This window comes from Portunus trituberculatus, chromosome 14 (genome assembly GCF_017591435.1).
Source record: "Portunus trituberculatus isolate SZX2019 chromosome 14, ASM1759143v1, whole genome shotgun sequence".
NCBI lineage: Eukaryota > Metazoa > Arthropoda > Malacostraca > Decapoda > Portunidae > Portunus > Portunus trituberculatus.
The window spans coordinates 736,175-751,284 of record NC_059268.1 but is presented as its reverse complement, the minus strand read 5'-3'; positions in this window follow the sequence as shown (position 1 = coordinate 751,284).

The following is a 15,110-nucleotide window of genomic DNA, read 5'->3' as shown; positions in this document are numbered from 1 at the left end:
ATCGTCTGTCACAGTTTCTTTTTGCAAACCTGAGTCTGTTTCCTGGAATCCAACACTCGTGAAAGAGAGAATTACATGTTCGTCTCGGGAATCTGAACTGCTTTAGTATTTCTGCTTTTCAAGTTTTCTCTCAATATGAAGGAAACTGAGTAGAAAATAATGATGTTCCAGGTTGTTTGCAGATTTCTTTGCATTGAACCCTTTATGATAGTCAGGGTTGTGACGCATCCAGGGATTCATACTGAGGTGTTTTACAGACCTTTTTATCGCTTACGGCAAAGCTCTTCACCGCCATGAGGCGCTGTGTACACCGTGAGCCGCGCGTGAACTGCTGTGAGAGAAGGACCCCACCCAACAGTTAAGTGACACTTTCCTCACTGGAAAGGAAAGGTTCCCTGGAGCACGAGACGAGAGCAACACAAGGGACACAGTTAAGAAGAGAAACATGAACACTCACACCTGTCAATGTAACCCATGCATCTCAACGCGCCAGTCATCACCAGCTACAAACATGTCTAATGCTCTCTTTACCTAGATATTGACTCGCCACTAACAATTTCATCAATAACTGTTTTCCATTAACAAAGTATCAAATGAATGATAGGAGTGAAATAAATAATTAGATAGAAGAATGAATGAATAAAAATGATAAATTAAACAAATAAGTAATAACTGCTATGATAAGGTGAGAGTGAAAACATCATTCTTATTACGCCGCTAGCCTAACAGTGAAGTCTCGTGCTCCCCGACTAACATACAAAGTCTAAGCGCTTACATAGCGGTGACCGGGATTCGAACATGGGTTATTGCGGGCACAATGCAATGTACTAACTACTATACGATCACGGCCACTACTCCGCGGGGTTACCACAGGCAGAGTGGCATGAGAGCGCTGCCTCTCCTAATCTGAACAACCTGATCTGACGTTTATGATCCTGTCCTTGATAGATAGATAGTATATTGACCACAGTGCACAGGAATGTTAATCTTTACAATATCCGCAACAAGAACTACCTTATCTGCAGCACCGAGAAGCTAAGGAAGCAAGGGAAGCTGCAGGAAGCCATCACGCCTACACGTGACACTCCCAATTCGGATGAAGTCACAACCGTCAAGCCACGGGAAGAACACCGCACCATAAAGGCAATCTGACCAATATAACAATGTGTAATTATTGAAATGAACACCTCAGCGAGGGCAAGTATTTTCATTCATTTCCTGTGAGTGATTATCCCTCTCCTTCCTTCCCTGCCAAGGCCAGGAGCTGCGTGCCGTCCTTTGCCTGTAACTCTCTTCTCTGACAAAACACCGCCAAAACTTTCCCTCTTTCTAACCCAAGGCTTGAATGTGTGTGTGTGTGTGTGTGTGTGTGTGTGTGTGTGTGTGTGTGTGTGTGTGTGTGTGTGTGTGTGTGTGTGTGTGTGTTGGATTTTATTTTTTTTTATCCATCTTGTTGTCACTTTCCATTTGTTCCCTCATGAACTAAAAATCTAGTTATATATTCAAGAGAACATCTCAAGTACATGTATTTATCATGTTGTCTTATCAAAAGAAAAAACATTCTACTTTTTATTTTTCTCTCTCTCTCTCTCTCTCTCTCTCTCTCTCTCTCTCTCTCTCTCTCTCTCTCTCTCTCTCTCTCTCTCTCTCAACACGCGCGTGCGCACAAATACAAACACACACACACACACACACACACACACACACACACACACACACACACACACACACACACACACACACACACACACACACACACACACACACACACACACACACACACACACACACACGTACGCACTTTCCTTCCCTCCTTCTCACCGCATCACACCTCTAGTCGTACAACAATTAACGCTTTATTTTTCCACAGACAGATTTGACAGACGCGTACCGAGGTCTTGGAGTCTCAGGGACTGTGTTCCTCCCTTCCGTCACGAACTGCTTTTATTACTGCTGCTATTACAACTACTACTATTACTAATGCTGCCAATAATTTTGCTACTACTACTACTACTACTACTACTAAGATTACTATATTATTATTATCACTATCATTAGCAGTTATTACTGTTGTAGTTTGAAAAAACAATACACAAATAAGAAAACCACATGTAATACATAAAAAAAAGCAAATTGTCAACAAGGACACATCGTTCATTTCAAAACAATGAACAATTAGTGTTACAAGTATCACCACTGCAGGTTGTATCAGTGTTGTGTTGTTATGGGACAGGCAACACAGGTGACCAATCCTACCCCAACCGATCCAGTGACACGTCAATCCAGGGGCTGATCAGATCCCAACTCACCACCACCACCACTCCCACTACTACCACCACCACAGCCTCGCCAATACCTGTGCAGCGCATTACACTCGCTGCCAGATGGCGGCGGCCTGAATTGGTGGTGGAGGGCCGGCCAACACTTTCCATGTTTGGCAATCCGCTCAGGCAGTTCATACGAGGCAGAAGACCAACGATAATGAATTTCAACATTTTTCATGACTTTTAATATCAATCTCTCATCATCCTCTCTTCCCCTCCCCCTTACTACTCTCTCTCTCTCTCTCTCTCTCTCTCTCTCTCTCTCTCTCTCTCTCTCTCTCTCTCTCTCTCTCTCTCTCTCTCTCTCTCTCTCCGTCGTCTTTTTCTGTTCAGGTCACGAGATGAGGAATGCTGATCCTTGTTGCGGTGGCACGGTGGTGGTGAGAGAGAGAGAGAGAGAGAGAGAGAGAGAGAGAGAGAGAGAGAGAGAGAGAGAGAGAGAGATGAAATGTCATATGAAGATTCCTCTTTTCCTGTTCTCCTTATTATTTTCCTCTAATTAGTTTTCCTCTCTCTCTCTCTCTCTCTCTCTCTCTCCCTGCGCTTAACAATGCAAGAAAAGACAGCACAAAACATCGCGCATGACACAATGATGGCACGTCCTCCACACAAAACAACAAGCACACAAACACTGGCCTAACATTTCTCCGCCACACAATCCAGCGTGGCACTTTCCAGAACACGTCGCGGGGAGAGGCGAGGCTGACCCGCCCTCACTCGCCCCTCCTGCGACACAGCTCATCTATGTAGCAGCAAAGATCTCACTTCAGAATTTGTTACAAGTAATTTGGTTTTCTTTTAATCAAGGTTAAAATATTAAGTAAGCTTGCTGTACACTTTAAGAAAAAATGCTTTTTATTTTCAAAACAACACGAAAGCAAAAAAAAAAATATATATATATATATATATATATATATATATATATATATATATATATATATATATATATATATATATATATATATATATATAGCGTAGTATAGTATACATTCAATTCGGCAGGAAAATTTTAGCCTTTCTATGTAGTAATTCAGCTTGCACATATGAAGGTGAGCATTACCAAGTTATTCCTGCATTGTACTTCAAATATTGCTAAAGTGTACTACTCTTTCTCTCTTTTCTTTTCACCTACCACTCTTCTCCTCTCCATCTTTTTATGTTTCTTTTTTTTCAAACTTTTTTTTTCTTATTCATTAACTTCTCCACGATTCTTGCTACCGTCCTCAAGCTGTTCCTCCTTCTCCTTCTCCTCCTCCTCTTCCTTTCATTAGTGTTTCATCCTTCTTCATCGTGTTTTTCAAGCGTCCGTCTCTCAATCCTTCCCTTCTCTTATTCGTCCATTTTTCTTTCTATTCGTCCTTCGATACGCCCTTCAGTCATGCAGGGCGGTGACGTAGTGGATAAGGTGGTGAGCGTGGGATCGGGCAGACGTCCACGCGTAGGTTCGAATCCCACCACGTACAGCCTTAAAACACTTTGCCATTTGTCGAGTGGTTTAAAGTTACCTAGGTAGTCGCGTCAGGTAGCCAATCAGAGCGCGGATCGAGTGATGTCTGGAGCGGCCAATGAGCAGCCGGCTACAGCTCCGTGTGGCTGTCGCTGGGATGGTAACGATGATTCTGGCTGCTACTGCTTCCGTCATCTTGAGTCTTCTTATGTCGTTTTCTTTAACTAGGATGGTGGTATTGCTTTCCATGTGATGTCGCTTCAGGATGATGCCGTGTTCATTCATGTAGTGTCGTCTTATAGCGCCGTCTTGTAGGTGTGCTGTAATTCTCTTTGATAGGGTTGTAGATGTGAAGCCAATGTACCTCGAGTTTAGGTGACTGCAGTCACCAACAGTGCATGTGTGTTGGTACACGACGTTCACTTCTTGCAAGGAGTTTGTCGGAGGAAGACAGCTATTCTTTGTGATGAGGCTTGCGGTTTTTCTGGTCTTGTAGTAAATGATGACTTGGAGTTTAGTGTCTGTGTTGATGGGCGAGACGTTGATGTGGATGATCTTCTTTACGGCTTTCTCGTCTTCTTTGTATGCTAAAGACATCGTGTTCTAGTAGTAGAGAGTGATGCACGATGTTTGTTGCTCGGGCGGATTCTCGCGGATGTAGTTGTCCATCCGGCGACGTATGACTTAGTCTATTTCTTGCTGCGGATAGCCGTTGTTGCAGAGAAGCTGGGAGATTCTTTTTAATTCAGCGTGGACTGCATTCCATGAGGATGAGTGCGTGAGAGCCCTTTGGCACACTTCTCTACCAACTAAAACCGGACGAACGCACCCTTGTGCAAAAAACACAAAATACGCTGTACAAAAAGAATAATGCAGACCTCGCTGTTGACTTCAATAGTACATGCATATATATATATATATATATATATATATATATATATATATATATATATATATATATATATATATATATATATATATATATATATATATATATATATATATATATATATATATATATATATATATATATATATATATATATATATATATATATATATATATATATATATATATATATATATATATATATATATATATATATATATATATATATATATATATATATATATATATATATCTTCAACATTTTTTTCTATATATCAAAGAAAACGTGTTTATATTATAGGAACCTTGATACTTTTAATTTCCAACACAGGAAAGACTGACATATATTGAGGAATTGATGAATAAATAAAACTAAATATTAAAGTCAATAAAACTAGAAGAACACGAAGAGATGAAATAAGAAAGAATAAATTAAGATTACGGGGAAAGAATAATGAAGTCCATCCTTTCTTCATACTAACACTATCCAGTCTTCTATCCTTCCCTTAACTCCTTCAATACTGGGACACATTTTCACCTTGAAATTTGTGTACGATTAGACCATTTCATTGACATTAGGAAGGGTCTATGGAGGTCACAAGATTACTGGCCACAGTCTTCACTATTTTAATCCCCCACATAAGTTTGTGAAGCTATATAAAATCACCAGATACTGAGCACAATGAATATGGAAACGCGTCATTGTACTGAATGGGTTAAACTGACACTATCATACACTATATTCCATCCTTCATACTAATACCATCCATTCTCTCCATCCTTCTCTTCTTTCATACTAATCCATCCATCCTTACTTTTCTTCGTGCTAATACCATCTATTCTATCCATCCTTCCCTTATACTGATACCATTCATTCTTCCATCCTAGCCAGTATGATTTCCCAAGTCCCCCCTATTGACAAAGAGGCGGGAAAGGGGGCAGGACACGAAGAAAACGGAGAAACGAGAGGAAACGAGAAACGTCCCACGCCTTTATTTTCCCTGAGCCGTCCGTCACGCGAAACTACATCCGCGGATTCAAGGCAGGAGGAATGAGAGGAATGAGACAGACCCACGTGTCCCCTCACATTCCCCCCATTCCCCACACCTTCCCCAGCAGCACAGGTAATCACGCGCCCAATCCATCACCTTCACCTCTCCTGACATGACGTATAGCACGTCCACCTCACCTGCGCCGCGGCACAGTATTGCCAACCCGCCAGAATTAGGTTGAGCTTCTTTATCATCACGGCCAAGTTTTACAAAGGTTTCTAAGTGGCACAGAGGATAAGGAGGAAAAATTTACGTCTATTTGATTAATTAAAAAAGAAGAATTATTAAAAAGAACAGAGAGAAAACGATTTTAAGTGGTACAAGAGTCTATTAGAATTAGTACAAAGATTTATTTAACCTCTTCAGTACTGGGACGCATTTTTACCACGAGTTTTGGGTACCATTAGAAGATTTTATTTACACTAGCAAGGGTTTATGGAGGTCAGAAGATTCATGGCCAAAGTCTTCACTATTTCAATCACTACACAAGTTTTTGAAGCTGTATAAATTCATCAAATAGTAAGCAGAATAAATATCAAGACACATCCTGGTACTGAATGGCTTAAAAAACGTACAGGAAAAGATTTTAAATGATACAAGAGTTAAAAGTGAAGGATTTAAGAATCGGTACAAATAAGATTGATTTAAAGAACATATAGGAAAGGATTTTAATGAAGGATTTACGTCTATTAGAATCAGTACAAAGAAGAATTTGTGAAAACACGTACGGGAAATGAAGAGTATCCATTACGAAAAAAACATAACAAATTAAGAAAATAAGGCAGACTGCAAGGAACCATCAGGCTTATATGTGGCAGTCTACAACAGGCTACAACAAAGATAACATATGCAAATTTTTATTTTCTAATCTGTCTATCTATTTATCCATATATCTATCTATCTATCTATCTTCTTTATCTGTCTTCTAATTCATTGTAGAGAGACTAATGTTTTTCTTTATATTTCTTATACAAGTGTAGTTTAAGTGGCCTTCAACCCCTTCAGTACTGGGACACAATTTTACCTTCAGTTTTGTGTATGATTAGACGACTTTATATACATTAAGAAGGGTCTATGGAGGTCAGAAGCTAAATGGCTGGAGTCTTCACTATTTCAATCCCCAACATAAGTTTCTAAAGGTGTACAGAATCACCAAACAGTAAGCAGAATGAATATGAGAACGCGTCATGGTACTCAAGGGGTTAAGTGGTGCAGGGGTTGTGATAGGGATAACGGTAGGATATTTCTCAGGATCAGTAACCAGGATAAGACAACAAATGATGGACTCAAATCATGATGAAAATTAACTAAGAAATATATACAGGAAATAACTGGTCTGGAAATAGCGTAGGCCTGATAGAAGTTAATAGTAGAGAACAAGAATTAAAGTACTCAAATATGATAAATTAAAAAAAAGTCAATAAATGAATAGATAGAAAAACAGATAAAAAAAAGAGATAGGAAAGAATTGGTTTTTAAATTGAGTATGCCAGATAAAAGTTAGTAATTAGGGGAGAACGAGAATTAATGGGCTCAAGCATGATGAAAAATAGGAGAGATAAAGATAGAGAGGAAAGACATGGCTTTTAAATGGAGTAGACCTGATAGATGTTTTTAAGTGATACGGAGGTTATAACAAAGCTAACCTAACCACATTTCTGTTTACCTATCTATCTATCTATCTATCTATCTATCTACTTACTTACCATCCTATCTATTTGTTTATTTATTTATTTATTTATCTATCTATCATCTTATCCATCTGTCCATCTATCTCTTTCTGTCTGTTTATCTATCTATCACTTTTTTCCATCCTTTTCTCTATTCCTTATCTTAACTTTCATAACACTCATCTTCCTACTTCCAGTCCGCCCTCCTTGTCTGTTTCTCTGTCCACCTGTCTGTCTGTCCGTCTGTGTGTCTTTCTGTCTGTTTTCCTTGTCGTGATCTCATTAATATACGAAAATTCCTCAGACAGTTTCTGGTTTCATCCTTCTCATCTCACTCACTCTCTCTCTCTCTCTCTCTCTCTCTCTCTCTCTCTCTCTCTCTCTCTAACTTAGTGAGTTAGGAGTGGCGCCAAATATAAAGTCCGCGAAGTTTTGGCTCTCTCTCTCTCTCTCTCTCTCTCTCTCTCTCTCTCTCTCTCTCTCTCTCTCTCTCTCGACATGATATACAGACATTTCATCTTTCTACATTGAGGAAATATTTAATATTCCAATTTAAAAAGTTTAGGGCCGTTTTTTTTTACTTTGAATGATGAAGTTTTATTACATATCTTATGTTTATTTTTGCATTGGGACAACATACGGAGAACCGGAATATATATGATCCAAGCCATCCCAACTTTGCTCCGCTAATCTAATCTGGGAAAAGTTCCGCCTATCTAGAGCGGATGTGCCTCCTTCCGCGTATCATAGGCCACTGTCATGCCCCCTTCACAGTAATAATAATAATAACAATAATAATAATAATAATAATAATAATAATAATAATAATAATAATAATAATAAGAAGAAGAAGAAGAAGAAGAATAACAATAATAATAATGATAATAATAATGATAATGATAATAATAATAATAATGATAATAATAATAATAATAATAATAATAATAATAATAATAATAATAATAATAATAATAATAATAATAATAATAATAATAATAATAATAATAATAATAATAATAATAATAGCAGTAGAGATAATGATAATAATAATAATAATAATAATAATAATAATAATAATAATAATAATAATAATAATAATAATAATAATAATAATAAAGATAATAATAATAATAATAATAATAATAATAATAATAATAATAATAATAATAATAATAATAATAATAATAATAGTTTGAAACAGACAGGGAGACTCTCTCTCTCTCTCTCTCTCTCTCTCTCTCTCTCTCTCTCTAATAATAATAATAATAATAATAATAATAATAATAATAATAATAATAGTAACAATCACGCAGGGTCGCCACAGAACGCCTGACTTCTGATCTTTCTAAGATTCCTGAATAGGACAAAGAAAACTTGATAATTTTCAATGCCTCAAAGACTAATTTCCTCCATCTATCAACTCGGCACAACCTTCCAGACAACTATCCCCTCTTCTTCAATGATACTCAACTGTCTCCCTCTTCCATAATTAACATCCCCGGTCTGTCCTTAATTCATAATCTTAACTGCAAACTTCACATCTCATCTCCTGCTAAAACAGCTTCTATGAAGTTAGTCGTTCAGCGGCGTCTCCTCCAGTTTTTCTCGCTCATCCAACTGCTAACTCTGTACAAGGGCCTTATCCGTCCTTGTATGGAGTACTCTTCTCGCATATTTTTGGGGTTCCACTCATACAGCTTTATTAGATAGGGTGGAATCAAAAGCTTTTCGTCCCATCAACTCCCTCCTCTGACTGTCTGTCTTCAGCCTCTTTCCCACCGCCGAAATGTTGCATCTCTTTCTATCTTTTATCGCTATTTTCATGCTAACCGATTTACTGATCCTGCTTACTGCCTGCATGCCTCCCCTCCCCTCTCCTCCCCCACCCTCGCTGCACAAGGCTTTCTCCTTCCTCTCATCCATATTCTGTCCAACCCTCTAATACAGGGTTTCTCAACCGGGGTTCCTCGAAATCCTAAGGTTCCGCAAAAGGTTCCGAAGGGTTCGGCAAGAACAAGTGAGATAAGCTAATGCACTTTTGACTTTTAATCTATAATTTCATATACGTAATATAACTAAACACGCACAATATATTATTGGGTATTGTAATATTATATTATAATACATTATTTTTCCTTAAATTACTTAATCAAAAATTTATATAATGATATTTGTCACGTGAAATAGAACGAAAATAAAACGAGAAATTCAATATGGTATATAATTTTGCTTTTGCGCAGGGGTTCCTTGAGACATGTCATTTATTTTAAGGGTTAGTGAAGAGTAAAACGGTTGAGACACGCTGCTCTAATACAACAGTTAACCAGTATTCTCATTCACTCATTCCTTTCACTGGTAACTGTGGAACTCCTGCCTGCTTCTGTATTTCCATCTTCCTACCACTTCACTCTTCTTTTAAGAGAAAGATGTCAACACATTTGTCCCTGGCTTTTGGATGACTCTTTCGGACCTTTTAGGACCTGTAGGTCCAGTGTCCATTTTTTATCTGACATTTTGTTGTCCTTGTCACCTTTCCTCTTGCATAAAAATATTAGAAAAAAATAAAAAGAATAATAATAGTATAAATAATAATAATAATAATAATAATAATAATAATAATAATAATAATAATAATAATAATAATAATAATAATAATAATAATAATAATAATAATAATAATAATAATAAAATAAAACTAGAAATAATAATAATAATAATAATACTACTACTACTACTACTACTACTACTACTACTACTAATAATAATAATAATAATAATAATAATAATAATAACACAACATTGTAGTTTGGTAAGGTGACTCGTGGGAGGTGGGGTGGCGGTACCTTCCAAGCAGTACACCTTTACAATTCATTGCATCAAGTCACCTTTCTTTAAATATTTCAACCAAGGAGGTTGAACAAGAGAAGGCGGCGTGACGTCACCAAAGTGAATGGGACGCGCTAGTGTACCGCTGCTGCCCCTCTAATGACCCCACTTACCATTTACCAGCCGCCCATTGACAACACATGGAAACGCCCGAGTTATTTTCATTGTTATGTCCATGTTTGGAGGCCGCCTTCCATACATGTGACCTTAAAAGACTCGCAATAGTCGTGGCACACCGCGCCACGAAGATTTAGACGGTAAATCCTACATACCAGCGAGATAATACAGTGTTTTCCAGCGTTGGTGGACTTGGGTGAGAGGTGCACATGGAAGCTGTCTTTGGGGCAAACGTTTGGCTGGACCAGATCATGTACACATGTACACATGTGCATGTGCATGTAGATGTACACATGCAGGCTACATATACATGTACATTCGAAATGAAGGATAAATAAACTGTTTATCAGGTGAAAGTTGGCCTGAAGGTTGATTTGTCTTGGTATACCAATAACTCAACACATGCACATGTCAAATATACTCTCTCTCTCTCTCTCTCTCTCTCTCTCTCTCTCTCTCTCTCTCTCTCTCTCTCTCTCTCTCGAATGGTGAGTGATTTGATGTGAGTGTGCATTGTGAAGCCTCTATCAGTGAAATGTACCTTCAGTGTTTGTTCCTTGCCATGCAATGAACGAGAGGAAGCAATCTTTTTACCATCATTTCTCCTGGAAACGCCTGATGTATTTCTTTCAATATTGCAGCTTCTTGGCATTAACACCATTAATAAAGGGTCTGCATGACATTTTGACAAAACTATAATATGGTTTACAAAAGTCAAACCATCAGTTCTCTTTAGCTTTCCTCTAGTGATGCAAAAGAGAGTGGCAATTTCCCATTATTAACACGGGAGAGCGACGCCTATTAATGTTTTGCGTGTAAAAGCGTTTAAACTCCGCCCGGAGCCCACACCCTCATCAGCTCCGCGCACTGGCACTGCCTTCACTTTTTTTAAGCAGGGCGGGATAGGTGTGTGCCGGTGTCACATGCCGTGACAGTGTTTAGTTGCGTGTTCTGCGCATGCGCAGAAAACAAAGATCGTGTCCTTCACTATTCACAAGACAACTAAATGCAATAAGTGTGATGTCCATTGTCAACACGTCTCAATTAAGTACAAAAGAATCCGATTCTTCACTACTGATTTAGAACGAACGCATGCGGTAAAGAAGGTCCCGCGGTGTCCATTGCCTTAAGAACACTGAACTCCTTTCCTTCATTGTGACTGGACAAAAGCAGGTGTGTTAAGACAGGTAGTGTGAAGTGCAGTGGCTAACAGTGATGGCGAAGAGAAAGACACTAAACCACACAGGAAAACAAAAGCTGAAGGAAGAGGGATATGGAAAGGAGAGCCGCCCACGCAAATACACAAACTGCTTTACTTCACTGTGTCTGGACAAAAGAAAGTGCGATAAAACAGGTAGTGTGAAGTGCAGTGGTTCCCGGTGATGGCAAAGGAAATGACACAAAACCACGCAGGAAAACAAGAGCTAGAGGAAGAGAAACATGGAGCGCGAAAAGAAGAATAAGATCGAAAGCCGGACACACACAGACACAAACTCCTTTCCTTCACTGTGACTGGACAAAAGCTGGTGTAGTGGTGCTCGTTGATGGCCACGGAAAAGAAACCAAACCTACATGGATACTAAACGAAAGGAAGAGAAATATTGACAAAGACACAAAGGCAAAACGACCCTTCAGAACACCAGTACACCGTGTATGACTTTCCCCCTCAGCAACCTTCCCTTAAGAGTAACATAAACTATTGCCCCTTACGAACTAACCACAACCTGCCACACTCCTATTCCCTCCCTTGCACTAGACTAACCTCCCTCACTCTCAGGTACCTCCAACGCTTTCCTATCAGCAAGCTTCTCTTAGGAGACACGTCAGTTATTGTCCCTATCAACTAAACACAAGACAACTGCCACACACCTATCCCTTCCCTTGCACTACACTAACCTTCTCCCTCACACTCAACTATCTCACAACCTTTCCCACCATAAATAATCTTCCCTGTCAAATAAACACAACTATTCTCTTTCCTTTATATCAGAGCGACTCCCTCCACTCTCAGCACTCGTTCTACACAATAAGGCTTCACATTTTAAATCCCACACCTTACCTCTTATTCAATCAGCCTCGTTGAAGATATTATATGGTATGCAGTCTTGCCATCTCTCTGCTCCCTCACAAATAACGACTCTGGAAGTATCTATAATTGTACAGCGAGATGTTCCAATCAGCATAGCTCAAGGATACTGATACTGATGAGTGTTGCGGAATAACCTTTATAGCGACAGCACTCTATCATGGTGTATAATTCAATGCTGCTGTGAGGGTTGGGTCTGGCAGGGTGATAAGGTGTTCATCTTACCGCCTGTACATGATCGTCTCCACGCTCTCGCCAGTTCATACTCTGTTACACTGGAGGCTTGTATCTTCGTGGGTTATTAATTCAGTGTTACTACGAGGGATGGTTCTTTGAATGACAAAAAGGGTGTTCGTTTTAATTCCTCCATATTACAATTTTAGATGCCTTATTTATTTATTTATCTATTTTTTGCTCGACACACTTTCGGGACTTTCATCTACAGTGAACCTTTTTTTTATCCTTTTATTTCTTATTTTGCCCATTTGACCAGAGCCCATTTCCCATTAAACTAATGAAATATTATCTATAAATTGGCATGCCCAATTCTTGCTTTTAACTTGTGAAGGTTGCTGCTTACCTGCACCTGACTTCCATGTGCTTTCCTTCCTTGATTTACCCTCATTTCATCTGGAAAGCCTTAGTGATGCAGCAATTATCCTGTACCCTCACTTTCATCAGAGAGAGAGAGAGAGAGAGAGAGAGAGAGAGAGAGAGAGAGAGAGAGAGAGAGAGAGAGAGAGAGAGAGAGAGAGAGAGAGAGAGAGAGAGAGAGAGAGAGAGAGACCTGAAATTACTAAAGAAAAAAAAACATTACGATGATTATACACACACAAAAAGAAAACAGAAAACAAGGAAAATAAATGCACCAAATATTTTTCCATCACTTACTACCATTACTCATTATTACGATCATTTTTACCACAACACCAAACAATGAAGACCCGAACAAGCCCATGACCAATCAATATATAACCTCCACGGCTTCCTTTCCCCAACAGGTAATGCGATATGGGGTCACACCTGTCCATACCTGCCCTCACCTGTCCATACCCGTCCACACCTGTCCTCACCTGTCCACACCTGTCTTCACCTTACCACACTTGTACACACCTGTCCTGTTTATATCTGTCTATACTTGTCCACACCTTACTTGTCTTATCCACACCTGTCTTCACCTCACCTGTCCTCGTGGCCCACTTATTGACACACACACACACACACACACACACACACACACACACACACACACACACACACACACACACACACACACACACACACACACACACACACACACAGAGGACCGGGGTTTGATTCCCCGGCCGGGTGGAGATATTTGGGTGTGTCTCCTTTCACGTGTAGCCCCTGTTCACCTAGCTGTGAGTAGATACGGGATGTAAATCGAGGAGTTGTGACCTTGTTGTCCCGGTGTGTGGTGTGTGCCTGGTCTCAGGCCTATCCGAAGATCGGAAATAATGAGCTCTAAGCTCGTTCCGTAGGGTAACGTCTGGCTGTCTCGTCACAGACTGCAGCAGCAGATCAAACAGATAGATATATTTACAGACCACAAAAATATAGAATATTACACTATAATTTTGAACAATTGAGTTATGGTCCATATTAAAAACTAAAGAAAATATGACCATGATAGTAATTAACTCAAAATACACACACACACACACACACACACACACACACACACACACACACACACACACACACACACACACACACACACACACACACACACACACACACACACACACACACCTATCACTGGAAAATCGAACCAATAACAGGTGAACAATAAAGAACAGTGGCGAGCCAGTGAGCCAATGAGAAAAGGACACATACACACATACATACATAAAAATAACATAAACAAAGGAATTATGACTTATGGTAAGAAAGAGTAACAAGAGAAGTAAAACTCTGAATAAGAAAGTAAAAGTGAAAATAGCATAGAGGAATTATGTCTAAGGGTAAGAAAAACAAAATGAAAATAACGTAAACAAAGGAATTATAGCTAAAGGTGAGAAAAAAGACAACGAAAGTAAAAATATGAATAAAAAAAGTGAAAATGAAAATAGCATAGAAGAATTATGACTAAGGGTAAGAAAAAGAACAATAAAGATAGAAACATTATTAACTCCTTTAGTACTGGGACGCATTTTTATTTTGAGTTTTGGGTGTGATTAGACGATTTTATTGACATTAGGAAAGATTTATGGAGCTCACAACATTAATGGCCAGAGTCTTCACTATTTTAATCCCCACGGAAGTTCCTGAAGCTGTATAAAATCACCAAATAGTAAGCAGAATGAATATGGAAACATGTCCTGTACTGAAGTGTATAAAAAAAAAATAAGAATTTTGATTAGGACAACAAAACTGAAAACAAAGTAGATGCCTGAAAAAATAATAGGTAGAAAAATGAATGAATAACAAATAAGAAGGAAGAGAAGACGCCAATAACGAAAGAGAATATCCGTAAGTACGAGAAGAAGAAGTAAGAGGAAACAGAAAGACAAAGACAAAGAAGTGGGCATGTCAAGTGAAAATAACATAAATAATAGTAACAATAGATAAATAGCAAGTGAAAACTAACACAAGATTCTAAAACAGTAAAAGAGAAGA